The sequence below is a fragment of the Boleophthalmus pectinirostris genome, unplaced genomic scaffold, assembly GCF_026225935.1.
Source record: "Boleophthalmus pectinirostris isolate CB_2022bp ecotype Guang Dong unplaced genomic scaffold, ASM2622593v1 HiC_scaffold_21, whole genome shotgun sequence".
In the NCBI taxonomy this organism is placed as follows: domain Eukaryota; kingdom Metazoa; phylum Chordata; class Actinopteri; order Gobiiformes; family Gobiidae; genus Boleophthalmus; species Boleophthalmus pectinirostris.
Genome location: NW_026571175.1, coordinates 23,499,307 through 23,516,594, shown reverse-complemented (window position 1 = coordinate 23,516,594; position 17,288 = coordinate 23,499,307). Strand labels below are relative to the sequence as shown.

The window sequence follows — 17,288 nt, the reverse complement described above, 5'->3', positions numbered from 1 at the left end:
GCTTATGGCTATATCAACCTCAACACGCCAGATCTCGTCTGATCTCGGAAGCTAAGCAGGGTTGGTCCTGGTTAGTACTTGGATGGGTGACCTCTTGGGAATACCAGGTGCTGCAATTTTTTTGCACCAGCAGAGGGTGCTGCTTTTTGCACGGAGTAGGATGTATACATAAAGCATAGTGTAATATATCTTACTATCTTGAATGAATGAAATAATAAACTATAATTCATTCAAGTTCATTCTAATTAACAAGATGCAAGATGCTCAGTGGTTTTTGACTTTTTTTTTTTTTAATACAATTTCAAATACTAGCCAAGTAGCACACCAACAGACTAACAGTAGTGGATAATAAATAAATAAGTGTGTCTGTGTGTATGTGTGTTTTTAATCATTGTAATTTTTCCGTTACATTTCAGTTGTAGGGTTAGTAGAGAAGTGATTAGGTTTATTAGTCGTTATGTATACACAAGGCTGGTTTTAAGGCCGCATACGTCACTTCCGGTGAAACAAGGCCTGTCCCATTCATTTTTATGTCATGCAGCCTTCAAATGCAGCCCTAAAACCGGCCTCGTTTCCATGGAGATGGGGCCGCGAACGGAGGACACATCCGAGTATCCTTCGCAGCCTTCAGTGTCCCAGCATGCACCGCGCGGCGGCAGTCAGATGTTCGAAAATACGGAGCGAAAACACGGAGCAAAAAGCCCGTCCGGAGAGCGGAGAAAAACATCTTTAACTTTAGGAAATCATTACTAACACAACTGTAAACGTAAAATACGACCATAACTCCCACAAAACTGTCAAATAAGTTTGTTTTTAACTGCGTGATCCGCGGAGTTTTGAGCTAAAGTTTGCCTAGTAATGTGCAGCTAATGCGATGAAAAGTCCGTTCAAACTTTCATATTTGGACAGATTTCCATCAAACACTCATCATGTTTTTACTGTTAGGGGAAAAGAAGCCCACAGAGTGATTTAATTAAGCTACGAGGAGAAAACAGTGTAAACATGTAAACAGTTGGTCAGTGTAGCTCGGAGTTAAGATGAAAACACGCATTATTTCATACATTCAACTGAAAAACTCAGTTTGACTCTATCAAAGCTCATATTTACTTGTAAATCACATAATATAAGCCTCCAACGTGTGCATTTCATTCAGGGAATACATTATATGCGTTTAACAATCCGTGCATGTTTGTAAAGTGAAAAGTAAATAATCCTGTCTAGACAGGTCAGATATAAGATGGACATGAGGCTCATTTAACAGATTTGTGCAGACACTGGTGTAGATACGACCTGACTGTGTCTGTTAGGTCTGTCACATCTAATGTTATAAAAATGAGAAATCTGTTTTACATGAATTTTCTTTTCTCATCTGCAGCCTCCAGTATGAGGACACAGCGCACTGCAGAGGTCACAGAACTGTTGGCTGACAAGATGCTTGTGATTCATAAAATGGGTCAAATGCAGATGACAAAGTAAAGCCAACATTGAGCTGGAGGTGCTGACCCAGACTCCTGCCAATGATTAGGTATGGGGCATGTTACATTGAAAACTCCAATAATAATAAGAGCTGCAAATTAATCATGCTCATTTTGAAATTATGATTTAAATTGTGAAAATATGTATTTCTCAGATGTGTGGGATTCCTCTATTCATTTAGCTGTTTCAGATATAAACTGCCTTTGAATCTGAATGTACATCAGAGTTTAAGTTCAACGTTAAAAAAACGTTTATTGTCAATTCTTCATACGAAAAACATATAAAGAATTGTTTTTCTCACTCCCTTGCTTATAAATAAATAATAATAAATGTAAATAGTGCGGGGGGAGTCCAGGTGTTCTATGGGGTGCATGCTCTGTGAAACTTATTTTCCTCTAATAGTGTTGTAGTTTTCTTAATGTGTGTGTCATTACAGGTTTTCACTCTGCAGGGCAGAACTTTGAATCAATCAGACGTAACGCCCATTCTGCTCTTCCTCCTCCAGAAGACGAGAGATACATCAGACTGAGTACAGTGCGTCATGTCTCCAATGTCCCTGTCCAGAGTCTCTGAGGAGGAGGTCCAGAGTCTTATATGATCTTAACAAGTGTGTGAGACAGAAATGAAAACATCTGCTCATAAGTTTTTCTGAATGTTTTTCAGCCTGTACTGACATTTGATTTATGGTGAAATGTGCCATTTATTTGGTGTCTCTTTTGATAGTAACTAATTACATGTACTATAAGAAAGAAACTATTGTACTGCAGATAAGCAGTGGTATTCTACATGATCATATTTGACAAAGATAATTTGTTAATTTTTGATTGTCACTTGCTTCAGCAAAGAGGGAACACAATGAAATTTACTGACATACAGCTGTTTGTACTAACCTGTTAATGCAGTGTGTTTAATGGGTTTAATATTTGACTTCATATTATGATAAAGTATTTCCAGAAGTTCCTTGGATTGTTTAATAAACCATCTTTTCTCAGGAGAGATATCTTTCTTTACAAACTGATTGTATAAATGTAATCCCTGGTCAATATAAAAATCCTTAATAATGATAATATTTAGTAATGCATATCTCATCACAGTTTTTTTATTTTTTATTTTAAGATAATTTAGTCTATTTAAGATGTATCCCTTAAATATAGCCGTTTTGTTTAGCAAAAATTAAACATTACATATTTGTTTTTGACCCTAAGATTTGGATGCGAATTATTAAAATCATTTGGTCACAAAATACGACAGTTTGATGACCTGTGCGTATTCTTTTTACTGATCCGTGTGCGTAATCTGCGCGGAGCGTGTTAGCATTAGCGCTAGCAGCGTCCCTCGGTTGCTGGGCGACGGGGGAGCGGCTCCGAGGGCTAGTCCCATTTCCGCAACGGTCTGGCGTCCGCGGAGGCCAGTTCAAAGTCGACGAAGGACCCAGCCTGCAGCCCTTTGAATTGGGACAGCCTATGAGACTCGTTATTTATTTATATATATATATATATATATATTTGACACTGATTAAGATTTGATTTTTTTTTACACTAGTGTATAGTGAAAAAATAATTACTCTATATTGCTATAATGCTGTATTTAACACTTTATGAAGTAGAAATGGTGTAGAGTGTTCTTCATGTTACACTATTCAATAGCAACTAATTTTCTTGACTAAATACAGTGTAAATGCTGTGGTCATTGTAGTTCATAATCCGTTTTACAAATGTAAAATAATGAAAAGCACCACAAAATTCCATTTCAACTTAACTTGTATTAAAACAATGTCATACGACACAATACTATTTTTGCAAAATCCAACTGACAACAGGAATTCTCTGTGCCTTCAACAGTTGGTCACAATGATTGTCATTTATTTTTTAAAGTTGATTTTTTAATGCAAGCAGTCGATGGATGAATCAAGATCTTGTTGAATGCATGGAATTCAGGCATGTTCATCTCCAAAAATGAGAGGAGCATGTCTGACTGTTTGAAACAAGATCTTTTCTCCATTATATAAACATAACAATGTTCACAATAGAGGCAGTCCTGCTAATTATGAAACATTAACGTTGCAGAAACTTTTTACCTCAAGAGTCAGTCTTTCACTCTTGAGGTTTCTTTTGACACATCCAAAGTCCACATTGTAGACAATTCTTTGAATACAGGTGTAAAGTTTGTGAGAGTGTGAGGACCATGTGCCTTGAAGTGTTCACCAAATTCAGCCAGGTCAGCAATGACATAATAGAAACCTTTGTCCTTCCCACTTCAGTCACAGGTAGAAAGGCCGTCCAGGCTCAACCAGCAAGAAATGTGTTCATACCAATCTGTAAAATAAAATATAGAGTAGAATGAATATAACATATTCAAGTAACCACCTTCCAAAACAGGCTATGCAATATTTAATGAGCTATGAATAAAAATTCTAAAGTAAATATATAGTAAGTATATTAAGGTATATATATCATTATTTGTTTGTTCCTATTAAACAGGTTATTCTGTTGCATGAGCTGTATGTTTTTGTATACAGGAACCATTCAAATAAATAACTTGAAGGGTATTTTGAAAAAAAATTGCCCCTTAGAAAAGATTATTTTTAAATGCAAGACCCACATGAACCAATACACCTAATGGCCATTAATCATGAAAATAGAATGAGATTAAGGCAAAAATTACAACTACTTAGCACATATATAAAATTCATGACATACCTGCAAATCTCTGATGAGTTGGTTAATGGCTTGAGCCTTCATCTTTCCACTGTAGCCTTTAGGAGCTGGGGATGCATGTGAACCAGCAGCAAGACACTCACCCTAAAGAAAATACAAAAAAAGAAAGTATAACGACAATTTTAGTCCTAACCTTTTGTCGTCTCTGGGTGCAGGGGATCCAGGCCTAACGCGTTACCCGATTGGCAGATTGGATCGTAAAGCAGAAAGGAGTAGGAAGTAGAATGGATAAAAGATGTTCGATAATATTACAGAGTTGAGTAGTGAAAACTAGACCACCGGCCGTAAAGAGAGCGGTAAAAACCGTGTGACCTCCTGTCACCCATACACCCAGTGCACTGGCACCTGTGCATTTATATAGGGCTTGACTCCACCCTGCCCCCTTGTGGCCAAGCCGAATATAGGTCACCGTGTGCCCAGACAAACAGTGACCCAAACTAACCCCAGCCTAAATGAAAGAAAAATGGCTCCTACACACCGGCCCCAATTGTGTAACCGCACAATTCACCCAGAAAAGAGCCATTAAGTGCAGGGCCCCATTATAAAGTTTTAATCTTCTTCAAAGGGCTTCTTGGAGAAGGAAGATTTTAGATATGGGCCTCTCCAACTGTCCATTCTTAGTTCTTAGCTGCACTGGCTCGCACTAGTCCCTTATTATCCGGATAAGTTCTCATGACTCTTCCCAAAATCCAGGAGCCACGAGGGGCAGTGTGATCCATGACAACGACGATGTCGCCAGCTGTAAAATTTCTCCGAGGCTTGGACCACCTTTGTCTCTCTTGCAGCAGAGGTAAATACTCTCTTGTCCATCTCTTCCAAAACAAGTCTGAGAGATACTGCACCTGTCTCCAACGTTTTTTAATGTAGTTGTCATTTTCCTGAAAGTCACCAGGGGGCAGAACAGGATTCCCTTTGAACAGCAGAATATGATTTGGGGTAAGGGCCTCAAAGTCATTCGCATCCTCTGAGACTCTCGTGATGGGTCGGTCATTGAGGATGGCTTCCACTTCACATAAGATAGTATTCAGATTCTCGTCATTTAAGGTTTGCTGTTGTAAAACTGAGAAAAGCACCTTACGGACCATCCTAATGAGGCGCTCCCACACGCCTCCATGGTGGGATGCAGCAGGTGGGTTAAAAACCCAGTCAATTTCCTTTGATACTAAGGCCTGGTGGATCTTTGTATGGTCTACAGCTGCCAAAGCTGCCCTCAGTTCACGCTCCGCACCGATAAAATTCGTACCATTGTCTGACCTCATCCGACGCACAGGACCTCGACGACAGATAAAGCGTCTAATGGCATTGATACAGGAGTCAGTTGTAAGAGAATGCGCCACCTCAAAATGTACGGCTCGACTGGTCATGCAGGTAAAAATGACCCCATATCTCTTCACCATCACTCTGCCTCTCCTGACCTCAATAGGCCCAAAATAGTCCACGCCCACATTCGTAAAAGGTGGTAGATCAGGACAAATTCGTTCCTCTGGCATGTCGGCCATTTTCTGCTCCGTGGGCTGTCCTCTGTAGCGTCTGCAAACAACACATTCAGAGATAATCTTTCGGCATGCCGAGTTAGCATTAGTGATCCAGTACTTCCGTCTCAGGACTGAAAGCATATGATTTCTTCCTGCATGTCCTAACTGCTGATGTATATGCCGCAAGATGAGATTGGAAACGTGCTGTCCTTTAGAAAGAATAACGGGATGCTTCTGCTCTTCAGGTAGGGCTGAGCGACTGAGCCTACCACCCACTCTCAATAAACCATCGTGTAACACCGGATCAAGCCTATAGATGTCACTCTTGCTCTTAACAGATGCTCCACTCTGCAACTCACGGATTTCTTCTCTGAATGTTGCATGCTGACTATGATGGATAATAGTAGCCTCTGCTCTGGAGAGATCGCGCACTGACAGCATTTGCTTAAGCACAGCGGCTCTGGCCTGCTTCATTTCCTCCTCTATATCGATAGAAGTAGCAGAAGTGACAAGAGAGGATAGCAGTTCTTTCCTTTTTCTGCTTAAGCTCAACAGGATGTCCTTGACCTTTAGAAACCAAGCCACTGAGGTCTTTAGCTTGGTCCAGCTTGAAAAATAATGCACCAGCTTGGAAGTGGGTTCTTCTGTTTTAGTGTCTATGGTGTTCACCAGAACGTCCCTTTTCACCTCTGGATCTTCAGGTGAAACAGGCTGGGGTGCAAAGAGCTCTGGCCACTCCTGTTCGGGCCTCTTGAGGAATTCTGGGCCATTTATCCACCTATGACAGGCCATGAAGCTGTCTGCTGTTAGACCTCTGGAGGCTTCGTCAGCTGGATTGAACTTTGAACCAATATATCTCCACTGAGCCACATCTGTCACCTCCCTGATTGCGGCCACTCTATTTGCCACGAAGGTGTGAAATCTTTTAGAGTTATTATTAATGTATCTCAGCACTGTTTGACTGTCTGTCCAAAAACATGAACTCGTCAGCTGAAGTGATAGCTCCCTTTGTAGCATCCTATCCACCCTAACGGCCAGAACGGCAGCTGTAAGTTCAAGACGGGGAATTGTAGTCTGTTTCAGTGGTGCCACTCTAGCCTTTCCCAGCATGAAGGCCAGGTGCACCTTTCCACTTTCATCCTGTAGCCTCAAATAAGATACTGTCCCATATCCGTGGTCACTGCCATCTGCAAAATGGTGGAGCTGAGCCACTAAGGGGCCTTTGAAAGTACTGGGCTTGATGCAACGCCTCACTTTGAACTCCCCCACTTTATGAAGATCCTGCAGCCAGGCTGTCCAGCACTGAGACATTGATTGTGGAATGGGATCATCCCAAGATAAATTGTGCCTGCACATTTCCTGCAGCAACAGTTTAGGCAACAGAGTGAATGGAGACAGGAAGCCTAAGGGGTCATAGATGGAACTGACCATAGAAAGAATCCCACGTCTGGTGTGAGGTTTTGGTTCCACAGCAAGCTGAAAGGTGAATGAATCGCTCTCTGCACACCAACTCAGGCCCAAGGCTTTCTCCACAGGCAAACTGTCTCGATCCAAGTGAAGCTCTCTGATTGGCCTTGATCGTTTCTCTTCTGGAATGGATGCCAGCACTGACCGACTGTTACTGGTCCACTTCAGGAGCTGGAATCCTCCCTTTAAGCATAAGTTGGTAAGATCTGCCACCAACTGCACCGCCTCTCGCTCCGTGGCCACAGACTTAAGACAGTCGTCCACATAAAAGTTACAGTAAATTGTTTCGATCACCTGTTTGCTGAAACTGTCCATATGATCTGCAGCAACCTTTCTCAGAGCATAGTTGGCACAACTTGGAGAGGAGACTGCTCCAAAAATGTGCACAGTCATACGGTGATCTACTGGACTGGCTGAGATGTCCCCATGTTCCCACCATAAAAAGCGAAGGTAATCCACCTGCTTCTCTGACACCTTCACCTGATGGAACATGGCCTGTATGTCAGTCATCAGAGCAACCTTCTCCTCACGGAATCGAGTCAGCACACCAAAAAGAGAATTTGTGAGATCCGGACCCTGTATAAGTTGGCTATTCAATGAGGTCCCTTTATAGCTTGCTCCACAGTCGAAAACCACTCGCAATGTCCCTTTCCTCGGGTGGTAGACTCCGTGATGAGGCAGATACCACACAGTTCCATCTTTTAGTTCCAGTTGGTCATGAGGCACCATCTCTGCATAACCTTTGTCAATAAGATCTGTAATAAATGACACATATTCCTCCTTAAGATCCTTATTTCTTTCAAATTTCCTTTTGAGGCTCTGGATTCGCTGCTCCACGATACACCGGTTATTAGGCATATGGATATCATCCTTATTAAAGGGTAAATCCACACAATAATGTCCTTGTTTAACACACACTGAATTGTCCATGATCTCCATAAATCTTTTGTCTTCTACTGACATTCCATGCTCCTCCAACAGGGCCTTTTCATTGAAGTCCTGATTGTACTGAGATATTAACAGTTCCTCCAGCTTGACAATTGATGTCCTGTTGGCATACACAACTGGACAACTTCTCTGACCGGCATGTTCCCCTCTTAATGGTCCGTTTATTACCCACCCCAGCAGAGTCCTCACCGCGTAGGGGCCATCATTTTTGCTATTAATAATCTCCCAGGGTTCCATGAGCTTTGCAGCATTCGTGCCAATCAAAAGCTCCACCTCAGCATCCAATTCTGGGATCTTAATAGCTTTAAAGTGCTCCCATTTCTCAATGTCCTTCTGCAGAGGGATGTTCTTTCTTGAGACCGGTATAGCATCTTGTGTGTAGACTTCAGGGAGCTCTATGAAGTCATCTCCTTCCAGCTCAGCAATCTCCAGCCCAGTAACACAGCTGCTCTGCACCAGCTTCTCCTGTCCCATGGTGCGCAACAAAATATTAGTCTTTATGCCCTGCAAGTTCAGCCGATGGATAACTCTGTTGGTGGTGAAAGTGGCTGTACTCCCAGGATCTAGGAAGGCGTAAGTCTGCAACACTGTACCTCCTTTCTTGGACTTGAGCTTGACAGGTACAATGGAAAGAGTAGACTCCTGATCTCCGGCCCCAGTACAAGCACCAGCTTGGTGAAACACAAGTGCGCTACTCACCGGCGTTTCAGATGGTTTGGCCTGATATTCTCTGCTGTCTAAATGCAAAATGGTGGGATGTCTAAGACTGCATTTTTCACAGGTAAGCCGGCGTCTGCACTCCCTGCTAATGTGCCCAATCTTAAGGCAACCAAAACACACTCCCTTTGATTTGAGGATCTCAATTTTCTCCTTATGAGACATCTTCTCGAGCTTTGGACACTTAAGCACAAGATGGAGTTGTTCACAACACAAACAGGCTTCTGATGGACACTTAGACTGTGCAAAAGAAGAAGATGTAACACCCTCAGTAGCTGCAATAGATGTTGCAAAAACTGCTGCCTTTCAAACTGCTCCTCGATTGGATCTTATTCTTATATACATTCCTTGGTGCTGAACTGAGTGAGTTATCTGAGATATCTCCAAACAGAGGATGAGACAGGATCTTAACTTGGCGTTCAAGAAAGTTCACCATATCCGTAAATGTGGCTCTGAAGCCTTTCCGCTCCTGTATCTCACAAGCAGTGTTTCTCCATTTCTCACGCAGCTTGTAGGGCCACTTCATGATCACTTGCCTCATGTGTGAAGGTACATTCAGCTCCTCCATATAATGTATCTCAGACATTGCATTACAGCATCCTCTTAGAAACAGTGTGAAATTCTCCAGTTCTTGAACATCCTCCGTTTTTATGATAGGCCAGTTAAACACCTTTTCCATATATGCTGTAGCAACCTTGTGCTCATTTCCAAAGTGCTCCATTAAAAGTTCTTTGGCCCTTTGATAACCGAGCTGTGATGGCATATGCATGCAGCTCCTCACCAGCTCTCTTGGGTGCCCTCTGGTATATTGTTCCAGAAAGTACAAACAATCCTGATAGCTGCTAGTCTTCTCCTCCACACAGTGTTCAAATGCCCTCATAAAGGACGAGCAATGCAATGGATTGCCTTCAAAAATTGGAATGTCCCGCTGTGGCAGAGTGGCTGCTAACTGCTGTTGTACTAGCATTGATGTAATTTCATTCTGCCTTTGCATGATGGTGCAGATGGCATTATCTGGGGCGATAGGAGCTTGCGGCATGATAAACTGACGTTGTGCTTGTGAACCAGGCAGTTCTAATGGTGATATTGGAGGGTGAACTGGAATGTTACTTAACTTTGACATAGCATTTAAGCTATGAATCCTTGAAGTAGCCGACCTTGTTTGTGAAACCTGTTGGAGATCATGTTTGACGCTGTGGGTGAGGCTGGTTCACATGCGGCAACGGTGTACATGATTTTACCGTATTGAGTAATTTAGGTCTCACCACTGGTGCAGAAGTAGGAGTCGCAGAGTTCGGCAAAGCAGCAGTAAATGGTTTAGGTACAAACTCATTTGCAAGAGGATTGAATTCAATAAGTCGTCGCTCTTTAACTCCCTTGCTCACGTATGAATTCATTCCGTTTGTAACAGATTTTCCTCCAACAGAGCTGCCTTCTAACATATTCAGCCGCGCTGCTGCCGCGGCAGCTATTTCCGCATCCATCTCGATTTGTTCCTTTTGCTTTCTTATTTTTTCGGCCTCCAATCTGTGCCTCTCCTCTTGGTCCTCCAACTCATGTTTCATTTTTAGAGCCGCGGCCTTTGTCATTAAAGCTGCTTGATCGGCCATGGCTAGCCTACGAGCAGAGGACGTGCTGGACACAGACCTGTGGCTGTGTTTTAGAGCGCTTGGATACGTTGGAGGCGCTGTCTTCAGGATTTACGCGATCAGCAACCACATAACTTTTCCCAGCCTCTGCATTGTGTCCATTTTCATTCATAACACCTTGTGTGGCCACGTCCAGTTCTTCGATAAAGTCATCCCCACATTCATTTATATTGACGTCACCGTCTGTGTTTCTTGCCAGCGCTACGTTTTCATTCAACCATTCATTCACTTTACGCACAAACGCGTCATTGGCAGCACTTTTAACTTGGAACCAAGCATCTTGTTTTTGTTGCTCATCATCAGGCAAATCGAAATCTTTTAATAATGTGTTGTGAAGAGAAGACGCATGTTGACATAACTTATTGAAACATTTTAATTGCTGATGAACCTCGTATAGATTCGCATTTGATGACCAGAGCTCCGTTATCTTATCCTTTGCTTTGCTCGCACGCTTAAATAGATCATTTCTTTCCTTTTGAATCCTTTCAACGGCTAATGCCGTACCTTTTAGTGACAATTTTCTTTGTCTTTTTTCACCTTGTGTGCACAGGGGCTCAGTTTCAACGTGACCGTTTTTATCAGAAGTATCATTCATTTTCAACTGTGGACAAACAGTAGCGTGCTGCGTTGTGCTTTATCAAACTTTACGCCGGAGCGCTCCGAAAATGACTCAAAACACAAACGTATTCACACAAATCTCTGCTTTATTTTCACACTTTGAAATCTGAATGAACAAGAAACCACCACAAATCATTAGCCGCTTGCAGGCTAACGTAAACTCTTGGAACAGGGCTATAGGCGCATCGAACTCTGTCCGCGGAATAACAACTAAAAGGATGACTGCACTCACCAAAGACGTCTCCTATAGTCGTGCCTCCAATCTTATATTTCCTCGGACTTACTTGAAATTACAGCAGTGAGAAGATGGGCGAGAGCAACTGTTGCTGCAGACGAGTTAGCTAGGCCGCGGCTCAGTGTAGCGTGCGTCAAACTTTTCCAGGAGTGTATTCCCAAAGGTGGCTTTCTCTTTTCCAAAAGGTCGGGGTTTTTACTTGTATAACGACAATTTTAGTCCTAACCTTTTGTCGTCTCTGGGTGCAGGGGATCCAGGCCTAACGCGCTACCCGATTGGCAGATTGGATCGTAAAGCAGAAAGGAGTAGGAAGTAGAATGGATAAAAGATGTTCGATAATATTACAGAGTTGAGTAGTGAAAACTAGACCACCGGCCGTAAAGAGAGCGGTAAAAACCGTGTGACCTCCTGTCACCCATACACCCAGTGCACTGGCACCTGTGCATTTATATAGGGCTTGACTCCACCCTGCCCCCTTGTGGCCAAGCCGAATATAGGTCACCGTGTGCCCAGACAAACAGTGACCCAAACTAACCCCAGCCTAAATGAAAGAAAAATGGCTCCTACAGAAAGTATTATTACTCTTTTTGACTCAAGGTCAATAGCATGTTAAGACATTGCATTGGGTAAGACATCATACTTGAAGATATTTTATTTTTACAGAATACTAACCTTTTGATTCAGATCATTTTAATAATTCTCCACTTGGTACAATATCCTACCTCAACACACCACACAAAAGTGTGCACGTTTATAAGTTATTATTAAAAGAAATGTGAATACAGTGAATGAATGCAGCCCCAAAGTGTGAAAAACACGGTGAAAATTCCGAAGAGCTAAGCTAACGAATGCTAACCCGCCCTTCACTTCAGTATAGACCGGGGTCCAACTCGCGGGAGTTAGATTTTCGTTTGGAAATGAGGAACCAGTACCGGGTGCAGGCAGAGATAGGGCCGTGTGAGGGCATTTAGATCGGGGCAGCGGTCTCCTCAAGACGGAGCAGAGGCAGAGCGGGACTCACCTGATTTAGGCGTATGCGAGTGTCGGGTTAGACCAAGTCAAATGTGGGTTTAGTCCTTGTTTAAAGACGATTCCACCTCCTCTGGTGCCCAGTCCACTCCAGGCTACGGAGTGTATAAAGCGTCCCCGCTTCCCGTGATGTACAGCCTGCAGAAACACCGGGAATTCCGACAGCTCCCCTCAGAGAATCAGCTGCAGTGTAGCCGCTGAGAGCCTCTCCAGTCCAGCTTAAAGTCAGTGCGCCGCTGCGCCGTAACCCGGTCCGGAAAGTGAAGAGCATCACGGACACTTGTCACAGGGCTTTGAGGGCTTCTCTACGACAAAAACACGGACAAACAGCAAATAGATTTTCGGCTTACAACAAAGTTTTAGGATTTCTTTTCAATACGAAAATGGAATGCATTGTGAATGTACACGGACCCAGGAGGAGCACCGCATGTTCATGAATGTCTGTCGCGTTTTTATTTTTCCCAAGTAGCAGAATCATCATCATCACATATTGTGATAATGATATGGACACATATTGTACTTTCTTCCCACTGTGAAAATACCAGACATGAGTACCATTTCATGTTTCATCCTCGCAATTGCATTAACTTTAAATGACAAATCAGATGTTTTGTCCAGTTATTTTTTATTTAAGTTACTTGAGTAGTTCCAGCTGTAAGGCAAAAAAATTGCCCTGTTAGCAGGGTCCCTTTTACGCAGCGTTGTCGTGAGCATTAAAACACAGTACACTTCGTATTCTCTTTTTTGTGTGGTTACCCCATTCTCCACGGGCACACACTTTAATTCACAGGTGCAGGCCATTCATAGTTTTGTGCCTCACGTGATCAAGTGTTCTTACACGCCATTGGTTAAATCATAAGTCTCTATCATAATACAAATAATAAAATGAGGGCACAACACCCCCACTTGCTCACATTTGAAAAATACATTACTATACAAACACAATCAGGCCTATACACCTAGAACATGTTTATCGTGCACCAAACATAAATGTTTCAAAATTTAACAAGTTTGGTTGCTGGTTTCGTCATTACATCCGCAACCATCTGATTAGTGGGACAGTACTCCAGGCTGATCCTGCCATCAGTTAACATGGACCTTACAAAATGGTATTTTATATCCACATGTTTACAGCGTTGTCTTTTTACAGGATTCTTTGCCAAAGCTATAGCTCCCTGGTTGTCCTCATAGACTTTGCAAAAATATTTACGACCGTCAAAACACTCCATAAATTGTTTTAAATACATACACTCCTGTATGGTTGCGGCTAAAGCCATATACTCAGCCTCACAGGTGGATAGAGCTACAGTAGGCTGTCTTTTAGTCTTCCATGAGACTAGTGGTCCATCCATGTTTAGACTGATACAATAACCTGTTGTACTTTTTCGATCACTCACATCAGCTGCCCAGTTTGCATCACTGTAAGCATACAAAATACTTACAACTGTGTGTTTCTTGAAACAGAAGACTTTGTTTTGAGTTCCTTTTAAATAACGCAAAGTATGTTTGACAGTAGGTTCACTGCTCTGAAGTTGGTTTTGTAAAATACTGAGACAGTTTACTCACTACAAAACTCAGGTCTGATCTGGTCCAGGTTGCCAGATAGATTAAACTCCCGACTGCTTCCCTGTATTTTTTGACATCATCCATTATTATAGTCCAATTTTTGTTCACAGGGGGTAGCTCTGACTTTACAGTTTTTCATATCAAACCTCTCTAGTATTTTCTCAACATACTGGCATTGTGACATTTTGATACCGTCATCAGTTTGTTCAAAGTCAATGCCCAGAAAATGTGTCAGTTTTCCTAGATCTTTCATCCTGAATTTGGACTTGAGCTTTTCTTTGACACTTTTCATAACATTTTCATCACTGGTGGCAATAATCAGATCATCAACCCAAATAATTATATACACTTTTTCATTGTTAGTCACTTTGCTATACACACAATGATCAGCTGGGTTTTGTACAAAGCTAATTTCACACAGGTAGTCATGCAACATTTTGTTCCAGTTGCGCCCTGATTGTTTTAGTCCATACAGGGATTTCTCCAGTTTACATACCAGTCTGTCATTTCCCTCAGATTTCACCTCATAGCCCTGTGGTTGTTCAATGTAAATCTCACATTCGATCGGTGCATGTAAATAGGCTGTTTTCACATCCATCTGGTGGACTATCAGATCCTCCTGAGCTGCTCTTTGTGCCAGCACTCTGATACTGGTCATATTGGCAGTAGGAGAGAAGGTCTCTTCATAGTTCACTCCTCTCTTCTGACTATATCCTTTGGCAACATAACGCGCCTTGCATTTGTCAGATCCATCATTGTTCTTTTTGAGTGCATAGACCCATTTACCCCCACTACAGCTTTGCCCTTCGGTAATGTGGTCAGGGTAAACGTTACATTGTCTTTTAATGACTGCATCTCTTCATCCATAGCATTAACCCACTCTTTTGCATCTGGTGAGGTTACCGCTTCTTTGTATGTTTGAGGTAAGTTACATAATAGTCTATAACAATAGTTGTTGAAAGTCCGATGTGCATGGGACTACGATACCCATCATGCATCTGTTTGTAGTTCCGGTACACTTGGGCCCCAATAGTTCCGCTCTTGTTGCAGTAGAGCCTCGTGCTAGGCTTAAGCCCCTGTTCCTATTTGTGTGTATATTTAACGTGTGCGTTCATGCAGGGTGAGTAACATGTTTCACAATACATACACACATACGCTCCCCATGTAACCACCAATAAACATCTTCTATAAACATCTACCTTGCATCACTGGAGTTGCCTGTCCTTCTGATCGAGGACAACTCAGTTGAGGACAAAATCAGTAATCAGTGCATTCCAGACGCACACAGTCCCTCACAAATGGTCCTTCGAGCCGGATTGTCTTCGGCTGAGTTATCAAGATGGCAACTTCACAACAAGATGAGGCACCTCAGGAGGAACCACAGCATAGTCCCCGTCCGCACAGGAGCCGGAGGCTTCCAGGACATCTGGCAGACTATGAACATGGCCTACCTGATCCAGAGGTTTCAGACTGTAGTTTTGATGAATCAGAGGAAGAGGAGAATAGATGGGAGAAAATGGAGAGTGCTTGGAACAGAGTGCTGACAACGATGAAAGAGATGCAAGTCACGATGAGGGAGACCAGCGGTGCTTTAACTAGACGTGTGGAGAAACTGGAGCGAGATTGCAAGTCCTCTAGCCCTCTCGTTCAGCACGTTAACACTCCTGTACCAGACAGAGCTGCCTCTCTTCCTCTTGTACTCAAACCTGTACCACTGATTGCACCAGCACCAGCCCCCAGGCGAGATACCAGAACTCCTGTGAACCTGTTCCGGCCAGTGGAACTTGCAACAGGAACACCTGGCTTTGCCCAGCCTGCAGCACAGTTGACTTCTCCTCCACTGGACCCTACAGTGCAGCCTACAGTGCAACCAAGAGTATCTCCTGCTCCTTATCCAGCTCCACTCCCTCCAAACCCTGTAGTACAGCCTGTGCTACAGCCTGTACATCAGCCCAGTGTTTTTCGACCGGTGCCTCCAGCTGCCCATCAGCCTGCAACACTACCTGCTCCACCGCCTAGGGTGAGTCATGTTATCCATCCTGAGCGTCAACCTGCCATCCAGGTAGTCCAGTCAACACCCCTTGATAGAGCTGAACCACATCGAGCAGAACTCATATTCAGACAGAGGTCTCATCATCCACCTCCTCCAAGCTCTAACCAGGTATTCTATTCACAGTCTCATAACTCCGCAGTCATCAGTAGACCCCAATCTACATCCCTGCATTACTCACCACCGAGGGCAGAGGCACAGCCGTATGACACCTATGATCGGTCATATGTTGCTCCTCCCATGGATGCAGGCAGTCGCTACTATCCATCAGCCTCTGTTTACCCACCACAGCCTGCTACCTATCATCCTTCTCCAGCAGATATCGCCCATCCTAACCTGATGGAGATGATAGTAGCATCTTCGTACGGCATACCTAAACCTAAACTGGTGGTTTTCAGATCGGGCAGAGAGAGTGACTTTGCATTGCTGAAGAAGGGACTGGACAGTTTACTGGGGCCACATGCTCATCTCACAGAGGAGTATAAATATCACATCCTGCTGGATCATTTGGAGCATCCATGTGCTTTGCAGGTGGCTCGTCGCTACATTCATGACCGCACTCCCTACAGCAGTGCCATGAGAGCTCTGGAGCAGAGGTATGGGCAGCCAAGACAGTTAGTCCAGAGTGAGCTGAGTGCCATCCTTAACTGCCCTCCGGTTAAAGCCGGTGACCCTCAGGCCTTTGAAGACTTCTCCCTGGCAATATCCAGCTTGGTTGGCCTCCTCAGTACCATGGATGATGTAGCCGCCAGTGAGCTCCAGTGTGGTTCACATGTAGACAAACTGCTCACTAAGCTCCCTTCTAGCTACAGAGACAGTTTCATTGAGTACTGTATCACACGTGGCATCATTCACAGTGGCAGCAGTCGCACATATAACATGTATGACCTCTCTGAATGGCTGGAGCGTAAATCACAAGTACTACAGCTGTCAAGACAAGCCACTCAGCCTCAGCATGTAGACAGAACACGCCCAGAGAGAAACCACCTTAGAGCCACTGCAGGGCCAAAGTCACAGTATAAGTCCAGCTCCATCTATTATGGTTCAGACCTTGCACAGGCACAACCCAAGACAGAGCCAAAAGCGCGAGCTGTTCCTTCAGCCCCTTCTAAGCTGAAGCAAAAGTTTAAGCCCTATTGCCCTTACTGTGAAGGGACAGAGCATTACCTCAGCAGCTGTGTAGATTTTAAGAAGCTGGATCTTAAAGCTGTAACCTCCTGGATAAAGGAGAAATCCAGATGCTGGCGCTGTGGCCGTAAACACACTCCTGAGCAGTGCACACTGAAGAAACTGTGCAGCAGCTGTGGAGAACAGCACTTACTAGTTCTACATGACCTGGCT

At 43.5% G+C, this 17,288-nt stretch overlaps 1 pseudogene; it reads left to right on the top strand.

The window, feature by feature from the left end:
- On the top strand, positions 1–119 carry LOC129410180 (5S ribosomal RNA; annotated as a pseudogene).
- The last annotated feature ends 17,169 nt before the right edge of the window (positions 120–17,288 follow it).